The sequence below is a fragment of the Lepidochelys kempii genome, chromosome 9 (assembly GCF_965140265.1).
Source record: "Lepidochelys kempii isolate rLepKem1 chromosome 9, rLepKem1.hap2, whole genome shotgun sequence".
NCBI classification, from domain to species: Eukaryota; Metazoa; Chordata; order Testudines; family Cheloniidae; genus Lepidochelys; species Lepidochelys kempii.
Window position 1 is genome coordinate 83,707,266 of NC_133264.1, and position 16,098 is coordinate 83,723,363.

The following is a 16,098-nucleotide window of genomic DNA, read 5'->3' on the forward strand; positions in this document are numbered from 1 at the left end:
CCCTTTAATTCTATTCCTCCTGTTCCCACCTGGAACTTGCTACTATCTACTTCTTGATTACTTTGTTTCTTTTAATTTCCTTCCCTGTTTTTTTCCTCCTGAGGTCCCATCTGACACCTGTCTCCCGTTGTCTCTCTTCAGAGCAAACCACCTGTTCTCTGGGGAGGAGCTACACTACCTCACTATTACAATTTCAGAATAGCAGCCTTGTTAGTCTGTATTCGCAAAAAGAAAAGGAGTACTTGTGGCACCTTAGAGACTAACAAATTTATTTGAGCGTAAGCTTTCGTGAGCTACAGCTCACTTCATCGATGCATCCGATGAAGTGAGCTGTAGCTCACGAAAGCTTACGCTCAAATAAATTTGTTAGTCTCTAAGGTGCCACAAGTACTCCTTTTCTTTTCACTATTACAATGTTTCTAAAGGAAAATGTGAACCACACACGTGGTTTGTTCAGATGTCATTCTCCTCCACCATCCAATCAGAAACTTGGGGGTGGAACTGTATACTAAAATAATAGTAATATTATATTTCCATGTACATTTATGAAAGGATGAGATTTTAATAGATACATTCTGGTGAGCATTGTTTTCTCAGGCTCCTCAAAACCAGGTGAATTCCTCCCTTCTCTGTCAGTGGATTAAAGAGTTTGGTGCAGTGACAGTTGTAAGAGCCCACGGGAACAAACCAACACAATAAAAGGCTGTTAGTGGAGCAGTTTCTGAGACTTGTTGTGTATGAAGAAAATCCAGGGTACCTAGAAGAGTAAGATAATACATATTAGAAGTGTAGTTTTAGCAGAGATAAGGAAGTTAAGTACAGATAGGAAAATAAGAAGGACTATAGTTTCCCTTGAGCAGCATTCACTGTCTTCCTTGACACCTACTCAGAGCAGAGGGTCTTGTCTAGAGGTCTCTGCTAGCTATCCTCTTCTGGTACCCTTTGAGTGAATCTGCAACTTTAGCCCTTTATATTTGTCCTAAGGCATTTATAATATGGCCAACCCTGTTAAAAATCATGAGTCAGGCCCCCCAAAATCATGATAGTGTCTTAAAAATCATAAGGTTGTTTTTTTAAAAAAAATAATACATTTTTGTTTTCTTTGTATAATGATTTTTGACCCTTCAAAGTGTTATTGGGCCACTTTTTCAAGCTCTTCTCTGAAAAAAAAATTTTTTAAATGAAAGCTGAGATTCTTTTGCAATGTCCTATTCCAGTAGTTGAAATACCAAATGTTGTGAGGCTTGCACTAAAACCACAAGAGTTGGCAACAGTGCCTTTAGTTGACCTCTGAGTCTTTCTAGCCCTTTCTCTCTTTTTTTTTTTTTTTGCAACAGAAAAAAAAATATTTTTTTGCAACAGGAAATTATCGTTCCTCTGGGGCTTCACTCACTACCCTGAAGGTCAAATAAAGTAAAGCCTTTCACCAGTACCAAAACAGCACACACTTAAAACTATCATGGTATGGGAGACAGAAGGAAAAGAGACAAATGTGGTTTCAATTCTTAGTTTTATATTTTATTTAGAATCCTGTAAGCATAAATAACTCTGGCTCTGTATGTGGTCTTGCAGATAGAGAGCATTAACTAAAAATAAATCCCAGAAATTATGCATGTTCTCCTGGAAACCAGTGTCTGGTGACCCTTTGTTGACCTCCAAAAAATCCTGTGCACAAAGGAGACATAAAAGATTTTAAATGCTTCAGGTTACAGAAAGTGAACCTTTCAGGAGAGCCAAGAATGCACGTTACCTTGACATGTAACTCTGCAAAGAGCTTAAAAATGAACAGCAATGAGACAGCAAGCATTGCCTAGTAGACTGAGCACTAGGCTAGGATCCATTGTGCTCCTGAGTTTTAATCTTGCCTCTATCACTAACAGGCTATTGCACCTTGGGCAAACCATTTACCCTTTCTGTGTCTTCACTTGTAAAATGGGATTACTTCTATTTACCTATGTATGTTTGCCAGGGGGGAGGTGTGAGGATTAACAAATCAAAGGGAAATTGAATAATTTTAAAACAAACATTCTCTTTAAGTTGCAAATTGTAATTTTAAAAGGAAGAATAATTGTAAAAGGGTTTTTCTGTCTCTCTCCCCCCACATGTTTAGAAGGGCCTCTTGAAAGGTTTGTGATTATTATCACCAGACCTGGTCAGAGCTACCCATCTGCTTTTCTCTCTGAGCACTCTCCTGCCTTCAGTTTCAGCTTTGCCTCCTCCCTTTTACTGTCCTCTTGCAAGGCCTGTGGAAAAGCATGTCTCCTGATGGCCTACAGAATACAGTCCTATGAGAACCAAGAGACAGGGGATTAGAGAGGTCCTGTTGGGATGGGAGATCAGTCCATGTGACACACTTTTTCCTACAAAGTGACCCACAGTACAGAACAGCAGGTAAACTTGTGTGCCACTGTGCTTTACATTGTCACAGGGTGACAGCCTGACTGGCCCTTTTCCCACCTGTGACTCGTCTGCCTCCCCAAGTGGGGGAAATTAGAGTAGCTCTATGACAGGGAGGTCATATGGGTAAATTAGTCTAGGCCTGGTAATAAAAGGGAAGCTTCTAAAAAGGGAGATGAGGCCTGTTTTGCTCTTCTAGTCTAGGCTAGATGGGATACAGTTGAAAGGGTCTAGCTTGGATGGAGCTGAGTAAAGGCTGCAGCTGGCCTGAATGATCAGTACAGAGCCTAGAAGGAGAGCTGTGGCATTTCTGACCTAAGAAGGGAAAAACCTTTGCAAGTTAACAGTGCAGATCCTAGGAGGAGGGTTGTGGGATCCTGGGAACAAGGACTGGACTAGAGGAGTGAAGGAGCAGTTTGATTTGCTGTTAGAGACTTAATAAATAAAATCCTACAAAGCAGAAATTTAGTTTACAGCATTCTGGTCTGTGAGTGACTTCTTACAAGGGCCCCAGAGACAGTTAAAGCCAGTACCTGAAGGGCCATGTTGTACCGCAAGGGGGTGCTCTGAAAGGACTATCTTACACATACGGTATATGGGTAGGGCTTCTATTATATCTGCTTCCACTATAGTATATGCTTTAGAAATCACTCCCTTGTAGTCTGCATTACTGCTCTGTGTAGACAAGCCTTCGGTACAAGTAACCATTGCTGGTGTTTATTGGACAAACTCCAGTTTATTATTTTTTTAAGTGGGGGTGTTTTATTGGTTATAAAACCAATTATGGTTATAAAAATTGAAAATCAGAAGCCCTATATATGGGACCGTGCAAATCTGATACTGTTTTCCTATGGCAAGAGTGAGGTCATTGTGTTAGTGGAGGAAGTGCAATGGGACATACACAAAGTGCTGTCAAAGCACAAAGGAAACACTGATAAACAGAAGAAAAATATTTTTCCCCTCCATCTTTCAAATTATAGTCCTTTTAGGAGTTAACTTGTAACAATGTCCAAATGATCAGATTTAAATGAGATTTTCAAGATAACCACATCTCTTTACTGTTTATACAATACTGTACAGAGCATTAGATTTCCATATGTGCTAGCAGTCTCCTAATTAAAACCTTGCTGAAAAGCAGCAATATTGTCATATGAGCAGAACACGTGAATGTTTTCAAAAAGTTTTAGAGTATCTTAATTTTGTTTTGTAGGGCTCTGAAGAACAGCGCCCATGACGCAAACATCCCACTCTATGCACCCTGTTCCAGTATGAGCTGTCCTGATGATGCGTCAGTCACTGTAGTAAGCATGAGTTAGCACATAGAGTGCGAACAGAATACAGCTCGCATCTGAGAATGTGGTAAGATTTTTGTTTTCTCAACATTAAGTGGATCTGTGAGGTTTTCAATATCTTATTTTTATAGAGATTGAGCTTGTAACATTTATTATGTGTCAAATACCATTGAAGTCAATGGGACTACTTACATGAGCAAGGATAGCAGGATTGGGCTCAGGTCTTTTAGTGTATTAAGCAAGAGTATTTATGGAGAAAACTATAAATAATCATTTTAAAACTATGGTGAAAATTCTGTTTATCCTATTTACATGGCAAGTCTACTGCTGAGAGGAGCAATATTAACTGAAAACTGAGTACAGTGGGGCTAGTCATATGCATAAGCTTTTGTAGGATGAGAACCCTGCCTGGCCCTTTAAAATTGCTCCTGTTAGGAGATTTCCTGCCTGTAGGATGACTTCCACTGAAGTTCCTGTAGCTATGACTCTTACTTCCTGCAGGGCAGGAGGAATTCTATCTACCTTAGGGTTTTATACTGCCGCCCATCGTTGTAGTATCAGAGTGCTTTCCACATAAAATCAGTGAAGTCCCTAATGGACTTCATGGAGTCTTTGGCATCTCTCCATTGTTGGGGGGACAAAACTCTTCTTGGGTAGTGGGTGTTTTTTTAATTTTTGGTTCAAACAAAAACCCTACATCTGATACATAAATACAAGTGTCCACCATTGTAGCACAGAATAATCCTTTACTGGCCACAGAAACTGAACCACAAATACACTGTCTTAAGCCTAATGCAATATACAGTAGTACATGTGAGAAAGAACTACCAAAAATAAGCAGTAATCCTATTTATTTCCTGAGTTAGTTAATATGACAAGGTCACACACAACAACTAGTGTTTTTTAGGAAGATGCACAAAAGATTTAGCAAATCTAATTATACAGCTGTTTGTCATGTTGATAGTTCATTAACAATGATAATTAATGCCCCATTGCTTTAATTTAGCACAAGCCAAACTGCAAATTGTTTAAGTTAAATAAAGCAGACTGTACTGATTAATGGATATTTAGAAAGGTTGTGTTTGAATTTAGTAGATATTATGATGTGATACAATATTGGCATGGATGTGTGGAAGCCAGAGTTTAGGTTGAATGTTAATATTCTGGATTTACACAGGTGTGATTGAGATCAGATTCTGCATTGGAGTCAGTAAGTCTCTAAATCTTTTTGAGAATACGTAAGTGATATTTTTAAAAAACAAAACAAAAACAAGCTTTCAATATAATATTCTAATAGTTGTGAAATACCATGTAAAGTTAGGTGGGGGAAAAGCCTTTTCTAAAATAAAGGTACAGACATGAAGCCACTCCAATACATTAGTAAGCAGAAGCCTCCTCAGACTTCATATCAGCAGATTAAAATGCATATTCAGAAAAACTGAGAGGTTTTCACTAGTCTCAGTCTGTCTGTTATTCAGATGGGTGGTAGTGCTGAGGTTTGACGTACATGCTGATAGTGTTGTGGGAATGAATACAGGCCTCCTTCCTTATTATCAAAGATTGCTTTGGCCATTTGTGTGTCTGTGTCCCAAAAAGCTAGAGTATGCTCCTCCATTTTATGCTGTATTCTAAAACCTACTGAATGATACCTGTCAGTGTTCTATATTTGGCTTGAATTGTGACTCCCCTAGGGCTTCTCAGGAGTGTGCCATGTTAAGTAACAATAAATATTACACATTGCTAAAGAAAAAACTAGTAGGTTGACCTCTTGGTAAGCCCCATATGGGTTATGAGTTTTGAACTAACTTTGGTCCCAAATGTGCATAACTTTTATTCCAATGCAGTTATTAATCAAAGCTCTGTTTATCAAAACATGTTTCAAAGTTAGGAAAACACAGTAGAGTTCTTCCTACATAAAATGCTCCTGATTCTTTTCTGGTGCTAATCACCTTCATTTTCTACATGTGTTGAGTGTGCTCAGCACCTTGCAAGACCTGACCTTACATCACCAGCCTGTCAAAGATAATCTGTCCTCAATTTATTTAATCTAAACCACCCAAGATTGATGGCCTATCACCAGGGAGCCCTGACTACTCTGGGAGTGCTTTTAATAGTCTATGTCTGAAATACTGTATGCAGGAAGGAAATTGAAATGGGGGCGTGGTGGGGGGAAGAATCTGCATACTTATCTCACTGTAAACATATTACAAATTAAAAGTATTATAAATAAATGAAAATGAGTGGGTACATTTCTATGGAGAGCCTTACATCAGAAAACAGGTACAAATCCTTTCCTTCTTATACAGGGCCCCAAAAGGAGTGGGAATGCTGTGCAGGGCGGGGGGAGGATGGAAGAAGGTACGTGGGGGAATGACAGAGGGATAGGGCATTCATTGGATTAATCCTCCACATAAGGAGAGGATTTAGATAGTGTGACCACTACTATAGTCTGCAGTGTTGCCAACTCATGACTTTTACTGTGAGTCTTGCAATATTTGGTGTCTATCTTATATCCCCAGCTCCTAGATTCATGTGAGAATCTCAGCTTAATTTTTTTTAAGTTGGTTTCTAGCCCTTATGGCTGCAGAGAAAAGCTTGAAAATGTGATTGAGTGCCCCTGAAAGCTCTGAGACCAGCAAGCAAATAAAAACAATAACATTGATTTAAAAATCATATTTTTTTTAAATTAGTTTAGTGATTTTTCTGAGGCCTGTCTCATGATCCTTGAATGCCTGGGGCTGAGTCCATGGGCTGAAGTGTAATCCATAGTATGGCACAGCTGTGCTGGTGCTCCGTGCCCTGCCAATGGATTGGGGTATTCCCCTTAATTCTGACTTGACTCATGGGAACAGAAGTTGGTATTTAGCCTGTACTTCATCAGATCCTCAACTAATGTATATTGGCGTATCTCCGCTGACTGTGATGGAGCTATGCTGATTTATACCAGCTGTGGATCTGGTTTGCTGCATACACATGATGCTTAGTTTCCTCTCAAATGTAGATAAAAATGCTGTATTACAGAAATGGAAAATGGGCCTCAAAAAACCAAGAGAAAACACTAATTTACAGTCAGTGTAAGAGACATGCAGAAAATTGAAAAGGAAACAAAATAGTTTGTATAGTGGTCAAAATACAGGTCTTTGCAAAGGGCTGAAAGGGAGTCTGTAACATATCATAAGGAGAGCTATCGTGGCTGTGAAGGTTCAATATGGCTGGCGTTTCCTGGCAACCAGTCTCTTGGATATCCTCTAGGGAACCTCAACTGGTGACAGTTTGGCACTGTTTCTTGCTCTCTGTGAAATGATATTCCTGTATCCCAGCTACCAGAAAATACATCAGCAGCAATCCACTATGTGAGTCCAATACCATTTCAGATGTTCACACAATCCCTTGGATATACCTGTTTTATTTTAAATTAATTTTCATCCAGGTAAATCATGTTCTCTGAAATCTCTGAGCTTTATTCTCCAAAGGCAGCTGTGTTAGTATAAGTGTAATCAGATCCTTAGGTGGTATATGTGCATTTTCACAGGCACAAAGACCTGCTGTACGTCTAAAATATTCTGTTCCTCCTTTCAGTATAACCCTACCCATAGAGATGTATAGACATCACCACTGTTGTCTATACAATGTACATGCCGTGTGGGAATAGCTTAAGAATCTAGTTAACTAAAAGCACCACTGAAGGCCTGAAGAGGAAACTGAAAAAGCAGCCAAGTACTGAACAAGTAGCCACTAGAGGGCAGTGCTGCACATCCAGACAGACATTACGCCAGGCTCAAAAGACATCAAACAGACTAATTTTTACTCTTTCCAGTCCCTTTCATTAGCATCCCCACACTTACAAAATCCTTCTTACTGTTACTGCTGTCATCCATTTGTTATTGCCAAGCTCATTGTCAAAACAAAATGTAGAAAGAATCTGAATGTGTATTAGATTCATTTCACAGTGGAGGGACAGTGTAATGGGTTGTACCTGGCTGCTGTGGCTCCCTACAGGAGACCCTGTGGTCCTACTACATCCTGCCCCAGCAAAGGAGTAGCAAAGGTGGGGCCTCCAGGCCAGCTAGAGAGGTCTCATGGAAGCGGCCAATCAGCAGCCCAGCAGGCTCAGATAAAAGGAGTTGCATGCTCTTAGCAGGACAGTTCCGGGCTGGGACCAGAGGGGCAAGGAAAGGGGCTTCTCTCTGGCCACAGAAGTTTGACTGGCTGCATTTGCTTAAGCTGGGGGAGAGAGGACCTGAGAACTTTAACCCTAAGGTTAGGGGTGAAGATAAAGGGGCCAGGTGAGAAGAGGTCCAAGGGAACAGCAGCAACTAATTGAAATGAGTGATATATGGTGGGTGGTGGAACCAGGAATAGTGAGTGGGGCTGGGTTCCCCCACCAGCGAAGTGGTGTAATCTCTGAGCAGGGGACAAGACTCCTTTAGAAGCCCAAGCAAAGGGCTGAATTTAAAAGGTCCAGAGTCGGGGCTGAAGACCATGGTGAGGACAGATAGACAGTTTTTGTTGGACTCTTTACTATCATGGAAGGGGTTCATTTTGACTGTGACCAGGCTAGAGGACTGAGCCACCGAAGACCTGCCAACCAAGTTCAACAGCCTGCTCCTGCAGGAGGTACCAGGGGATGAGAAAAGGACTGCCATGCCACATCCAGCCACTAGGAGGTGCTCAATAAAGTTACAGACTGATATAGGGATCTGGGATCTGCATGAGGCTTTGAGAATTGTGCTGTGTTCAGACTGAGAGCTTGTCTGGTGACAGAAAAAAGTGCCTGAGGGATGTACACCTCCTCTTCTACGTGACATCTCAGGTGGACATTCATTATTTTGAACTCTGCTTGTCCTCTTCTTTTAATTTTTAAATTGGGCTTGAACCTGATATTGTGTTTTCTTTTAGTAAATATAATTCTTATGAAAAGTCCCAGTCTCCTGACACTGAGGAAGTTAAGTTCATTTTATCTACAGAACAAGTACAGCACAGGTATTGGTGGTACCAGCTCCCCCATCACTGCCTTTTCCTCGCTGAGATGAGAGGACAGGTTGGTGGGCCCGTCCATTCATTCCTGGGCCTATGAAGTTGCCACCTAGGGTGCCAATAGCAATGACAGCTTTGTGATATGTTAGCTGTCCAGGTGGGGTCTGCCCTGTCACCGCTAATACAAAGGCAATCTCACAGCAATAGAAGGTGGTGATTTGTGGTATTGCTGTAGGAGCCTCATTCAGGCATCTCAAATTGAGGATCCTCGAATTATCCAGTCTCTACCAGCGCTCTTTTTTTTAATATGTTTGGAGATTCTGACCCAAACAGAATCTGTGCTAAAAAATATTTCTACTCACTTCTTGTATTTCATTAAATTTTAATAATTTTTATCACCAGCAATGTCAAAAATATCAGTTATGTGGAGGCAAACCAGATGGTGGAGAGTGCAACATACATTTCACACAAGTAGGGAATTATGAAGTTTTGAGCTGTAGGCAGTGTTTTTTTGAGCGGGAAGGAGAAATAATCTAGAGAAGTCCTTTTTATACGTGTAATGAATTTGGAAAGCTCTGTGTGTACTTTACAAATACGGTGTTCTCTCTCAATTAGATATCAGCAAATGTGTTGCAATTCCAGACAGTCATCTGTCTAATAATCAGTCTTGCTAGAATCCACTCAAACATATAGGGTAAAATTCATATTGGGTGTAGCTTAACCAGCTTAGATCTAAAACAGAAGTCTGTTATGTTTGGGAGAGTGATTACTGCTAGAAGTGCTAATGTCAAAACAAGACTGTTTTGCATTACTCTTTCCCTAGAGTTAACGTTGCTGAACTCACAGTTGTCCTGTTTGTCTCAGCCTAAAACAAGCATGGTTGCCTATTTATCTACACTTCCAACTACAGTAACTTCACTTCTCTCTTTCAGTGTGGAAACCATTGTTCTTGTCACAGTACCATTTTTAAAATACTGATCAACTGTGGAAAAATTGTACAGTCGTGCCAAGTAAAGGGAAATTGCCACCAACTGAAGCTTAGTTATTGGTTTATTTGATTTTGTGTTAAGTGAGTTGCAGTCCGTCTGTGAAAACAAACAGATTGACAGATGTGGATGGACTTAGGTTTTTAATCTGTGCAAAGGTACACAGCCTGGGCAGTAGGAGTAAAAATCGGAGTGTGCCTCAGCTGTACTCCAGAGGGACTACCACTAGGAGTGACCAGATTCTCCATTCCCTATGGTGTTATCAGTCCTTGGCTACTTTGCAGAGAGAATGGCACTACATTTGGCTTTGGGAAATAGACATTTGTCCACTAGGAACTGGTGTGAGATTACCATCACACAGACCACTGAACAACGATCAGATTCTAACAACTTTAGATCACTATCAGCCAGATCTAAAATTGATGCAGCCGCCTCTGTGAAATGATCCATGTCCAATTACTTGTCCCTGGGTCAGTTGCTGATTCCCTATAAGTGCTGTATGTGGTAAGGTAGAGTCATCATACAGAGGATACATCTGTAAGTGCCTGCTGAAGAGGAGTTCTGATGAAGACACTGTTGGCACAGTTACTAGTAAGTTCATTTTTTTTTAATGGTGACTTTTTTGATGTCAAAGAAATTATTTGTATGTAAAATTACAAGAAAACTGCCTAACCTCATCTCAGAGCAGACGGTGTTACATTTCTTTATTTCTCCAGGGCACTACGTCCTCATGAATGGCTCTGTCACGGTGCATAAAATTGTTCCAGTTCGATTCTCTTTATCAGAATCTTTCTTTTATTTAAAAGATGGCAGGTTGATGAAGATGCATATAAAAGTCCTGCCTGGTGCTGCGGCTGGTAGTGTGCAGAGTTCGGCTGGGGATATATTTCAGATCCCTTATTGTTTTCTGTTTATACACAACCTGCCCTCAGGTGCTAATTAGCTGCAAGAACTGCATATACAAACAATATTGTTGTGTTTTTTCTATACAAATACATTTGTGGTCAAGGTGAATGTTACTGGGTTACTTGTTCCCAGATATCTAGGACACTAACAGCGTGATTGCAAAGATTTCTGAGACAAGTTTTTCATCTTAAACTAAGTTCTACTTTATTTAGGCTTGGACTATAGGTACTGAAGGTTAATTCCTCAATAACAGTCGTTCTTGATGATATGCCAGATGCAATACATAAGTTTCAATATTGGTATGTTATCTGCTTTCAGTAGAACATGACCACACATAGCATTTGCTTAAACAGGGGTGCTCTTTGCCAACAGCCATACTCAGCTGGTTTTTAAGGCTTGATTCTATATTGTGTATATTGGAGCAAATTCTCCTGCGTAGTCTGCTTTGATTAGATCACACAGACAAATAGGATTTGGAGCATGTCAAATATTTCCCCAGGGACATTAGCTCTAGGACACAGAGGAACACAGGAATATTGGAACAGACCAATGGTGGTCCCAGTCCAGTGTGGTGCTTCTGAGGATAGCCATTGACAGGACTGTATTTTCTTCAGAACATCTTATTTTTCTTGGTGGAAGACAAGTTTGCTTACTTCCTGTTAGGCTATTAGCCTAAAAACATAGTTAAAGGGATCAAGTCTTAAGGAGACTTGTAGATACTTAAGTAACAATAATATACTGATTTCAAGCTGAATACTGCACTTCAAAAGAAGGTATGATAAAAAGAACCAGAGAGTTGTCTCTGTGGGTTTGTCTAGCACAAATGAACACTAATTAGTGTATTCTTTCCATTGGGGCTAGTCCATCATTTTGTCTAATTATGGTATGAATGGTAAAATCCGTCATTCTGTAAAGAACTAATTCTGAATAGAAATCCTAAAAATCTTAAACAACTCCAATTATAATGCATTTCTTAATACATTAGCCAGATAAAGTATATGCCATCTACTCACTACATTAAAATGCTCTAGGCATGAGAGGGAGAAACTGTAGTTATAGGAGACAAAAGAGAATATCAAATAACTTATTTGACCTCCTCTCAGCCTCACTATGGGCTTTTATTAAGTTTAAGGCCTGGTCTACACTTCGGAGTTTTATCAGCATAGCTATGGCAGCTAGGATATGATTTCATTTTTTTCCCCTGACATAGCTGTGTTGGTGAAAGCTCTAGCGTAGATGCAGTTATACTAGTATAACTTTACGTTTAAAAATTTAACTGACATAACTGTTTTGGCTAGAGGTATAACTTTATATAGCTTTTGGTAAAAAAACACAGATAAAAGCCCTAATATGGCTGCAGTTATGCTGGTATAAAGCTGATTTAGACTAGAATAGTTATTCCCTATTCTGTAGGGAATAGCTGTACTGCTGTCAATATATTCACATCATAAAACCACATCACAGCACTACTTAGCACATTTGTTGCCAGTCTCAACTGAGAGGCAGACAGGATGTTCCTGGGCCCTGAATTGCGCTGACCACAGAAGTGTCTCCTCATTGGGGTGCGGCAGTAACTTGTTCTGTGTAGAAAGGACTTCAGTTCCCATTGCGGCCAATTTAACAGCTTTCAGCAACATTAAATGCACTTAGTATGCAGATCTGGCAAACAGCAAAATAAAAATCTACTGGCTGTTAACTTTAGACAGGCAACTATGAAGGCAAACAAGGACATACACTGAATGTATTCTTAGCCACAACTCCACAGGCCACATTCTTTGCTCTGGGGCAAATAGAGGGCACACTGTGATGTCATCGAGAGCCACCGGAGGGAAGAATTTATGTTCTTGGACCTGAAAAGCAGGCATGCTTAAGTCTGGTTTGGTGAAGTCAGGCTAGGGGAAACAAAGCTTAGAATGAAATCAGTTCTTCCCCTTCTGAAATCAACAGTCTCTGCAGGGTCTGTGAGGTTTTGTTTGCTTGCCTCTTTTCTTTCTCCATTCCCTGGAGCACGTCTGCATTGCAGACTGTTTACATTTAACTTTTTTCTCTCCACATCTATAATATGTCTTCCAACAGAGGATATAAAAAAAAAAAAGAGTCAAGCCTCAAACCACCGCTGGGAGGTAGTATCTCCCCCTTTTACAGATGGGGAGAGAGATTACATAGTAAGTCTGTGACCAAATTGGAAGAGAACCCAGATTTTCTGACTGTCAGTCCTGTGCTTCAGACCTCTTCTTCTCTCCAATATCCAGCACAGACTTGATTGGTGCTATTGAGGAGATTGAAAATGACAGTTAAGTTCCAAACCTCTGCTGTGGATTAGTCAAAAGAGTGCAATGACTGAAAAGAAAATAAACCAGTAGGGAATATAGCTGCAAGTCTTTCCAAACTCAACTCAGCAGAGGGTAGTTCTAGATTAGGAGTACTCTAATTATTCTTAAGAACAGGGTAAAAATCACGTAAGAATGAGACCACTGTACTTAAACATATTGCTAGACACCAGTGTAGTCAATACAGTGTTCTGTTCTGTGTTTCTAAACTAGCAACACCTATTAAAGAGACACTGTTAATATGAAAATTGCCTGAAATCTGTATTCCCATATCCACCTCTTTGGTGAAAGCTAATTATAACTCTTCACTCCTGAGAAAGGCCTTGCTTACTCACAAACACTGAGTGAAGGATCTTCCAGACTTACTAAAGAGAGAGAATAAACAGCCTTCCCAGAAGGGGTACTGCATGTTGTATTTATTTACAGATTTTTTTTTTTAAAGAAAAGATAATTACTATCTGAAATGCCACCTGACTTACTCCAGGAACAGGCCAGTGTAAATAAACACACAGCTCATTTTAGATTAGCAAGCCACCCTGATTTCCACAGAAGGGGGCATTTGCCCACTATGATAATACAAATGATAATCACCACAGTGACAATGTATGGAATCTCCTGGGAGTCAGACAGTAGCTCCCAATGCTCCAAGTAGATGGGGATGTTGTTTGCTGGGTTTATCTTTTCTTAGTGGGTGGGGGAGGAGAATGTAAAAGAACCAGTACACACCTATGCATGAGGCTACAAAAAGTAAGCCTTTTTTTTTTTTTTGCCTATCCATCTTCCCTTCCAAAAAAAAAAAAAAAATAGATAAACCCAGTAACTGAAAAGTCCCCCTATGAAAGTGACTCTCAGATTGGTCCGTGAGCATGTGATGACGGCCCATGGAGTGCTGGCTGATCACATGAGCTTGGCTCCTCCTCCTTTCACCTTTAAATCACATTCAAAGAAGCCAAAATTATATTAATTATCTTCCTGGTATTAATTTTTCTATGTAAGTGATTGTTATAGTTGCCAGAGCACCGATATGTCAACGTAAATGCAAGGGGAGGTGTATTTGAGACAGTCTCTCTCTACCTACATACACACATACATGAATATGTTTGTATAAAGGGGATATGGATAAACCAGGCACCTGCTGTAGTTGATCCTAGCCCAAGGGACAGCTTGCTAAAGGGGACTTGTTAAAAATTGGTTGCTCCTGGGAGAAAATATGTCTCAGGCTCTCTGCATTCAGAAGACTTTGCCTGCCAATAGGGTCTAGTTTCTCATTTGCCTTCTGCTGTAATTTGGTTTGGATATTGCTTGTTTCTCAGATTCCACTGCCAGAGAGGTAAATCTAAGTAACAAGTGAGAAATGCCTACAGTCTCTGGAACCACACGTTCCATTCCCAGCTGGGCTGACTCCATGCTTCATCCTTCCAGAGTAGATCTATTAAGGTCCATGAGGTTAAATGGGGAGACAGAATAAGTATGATCTAGGCAGCCAGCGTGCAAGCTACCCCAAGGTTGGCCCACTCCTATGTTCAAACCCTGACCCGGAAAAACCATCTCTTGCAGTAAGAGGGTAACTTAGTGTCATGCCTATTCAGTCCTTGGGCTCTTTGTTGTGACTGCCACTTATGATGGTGGTTTCCTTTTGTGATGGAAAAAGGACCATCCGTGAATAGTGCTGTCTAGTCCAAGATTAGTTCCATATTTCACTGGTCTGTTAGGCCAGCCAGTGTTAAAAAAGGAAACCTATTATAATTTCTCATCAAGTATTTATCCTCATCTTCTACTTAGTGGACCATTTCTGGGGAGGGATATACAGTGAAGTTTATGATGACATAAATAAATCACAAAGCTAAGCACTAGGGCAAAAAAAAAAACACAAACAGTAGCACATTTAGGCATACAATGAATTCTCATTAAAATTCTGAGTTTTGAGCCTTATTAATTGAATTCATTCCCATTGCATTTTCCCCTTTTATAGGGCACTTACTATGCTATGTGAGTTTCATATCTTTCTTCTTATATTCAGCACAAATACACATACTAAAAAACCTTTGGTTTGGTCCCTGTTTTGTTTCTGGCTTTCTTTGTTTGTGACAGAGGAAAAACACACCTGGACTCTAGCTTTGTCTTCTTAAGTTACACGTGTGTATCTTGTGATCTGTGATGAATCATTCCTATGACCTGTCATGCATATCTTGCCAGCAGTCTGCATTCTGCTATGAATGGTTCTGTTAGTAAAGCATATAGCCTGCAGGAGGAAGCTAGGTGTTGCACATCTTTGAATACAAATGTCCACAGAGATGCACCTTTTTTTGTGCAGCCATCACTGTACATATTACTAGTCTCTCTTTTACCTGGTGTTTCTTCTACACAAGTGTAGAATCCATACTCTGACCTAGAAGGTTTGGTTGTAAATGTGTGCATACCGCAATGCCGGCTGCTCCTTGGTGGATGATCTTGGGCAAGTCACATCTGAGTGCTTCAGTTTCCCCAACTGGGAAAAAAGGGGCAACGATGTTGAACTATTAAGGCTCCTCAGTAGCCAGAGTGGTAATAGAGCTCAAGTATTTGTCTCCATGCCCTCGGCCTAACTCATGAACTCTCCCTTAGGTAGCTTGTTTCAGAATTGAGTGAAAGAGACTTTTCAAACACCACAAGAGTGAATCTATTTTTTTGTTCAAAATTTTCAATGAAAACTGAATTTTCAGAAGTGGTTTATATTTAGGGGTTGGTTCAGGAACTCTAAACCAGACAAAAGTCACCAGGGAGGAAAAATCCCACCTTGTAAATTTATTTTTAACAATCGCCTAGCCATACACTTAGCCAGTACATTATGTACAAACAGTTGTCTTATTGTTTTGTTGCAAATAACTTCATTCTGGATCCAGAGGCAGGTGGTAAAGTGGGGAAATGTTGAATCAGGCTCTAACTGGATGGACAGTTACCAGCAGAAGTCAAACAAAGGCAAAGCAGTCTTGGCATTCTGATCCTGGCCAGCCTCTTTCTCCAATTATGGCTCTTCTAGTTGCAAATCTGTGTAGAGAGTCTGTCTCTGCTGTGCTTATCTGCCAGCTCTCATTTCAGTGTTGCTTCTACAGTATAACTGCAAAGAGCTCTGAAATTTAGTACATGCTACAATAGTACATCAACGAAAACAATGCATGTTTAGAACTCTCCTTTTCCTCCTTTTCATGTCTATGTATTTAACAGCAAAAA

At 40.2% G+C, this 16,098-nt stretch overlaps 1 protein-coding gene across 7 annotated transcripts in view; it reads left to right on the plus strand.

Annotated features, from left to right (window-relative positions):
- DCX (doublecortin) overlaps positions 1 to 16,098 on the plus strand; it is a 195,676-nt gene that overhangs the window by 1,888 nt on the left and 177,690 nt on the right. For 6 of the 7 annotated variants that reach the window (XM_073361180.1, XM_073361173.1, XM_073361177.1 and 3 more), the window contains exon 2: positions 3,608 to 3,756. The gene's annotated coding sequence lies outside the window, so the exon portion shown is untranslated. Of the gene's footprint in view, positions 1 to 2,284; positions 2,392 to 3,607; positions 3,757 to 16,098 lie in introns of those variants that run through there. The other variant, XM_073361176.1, reaches the window with a different exon arrangement.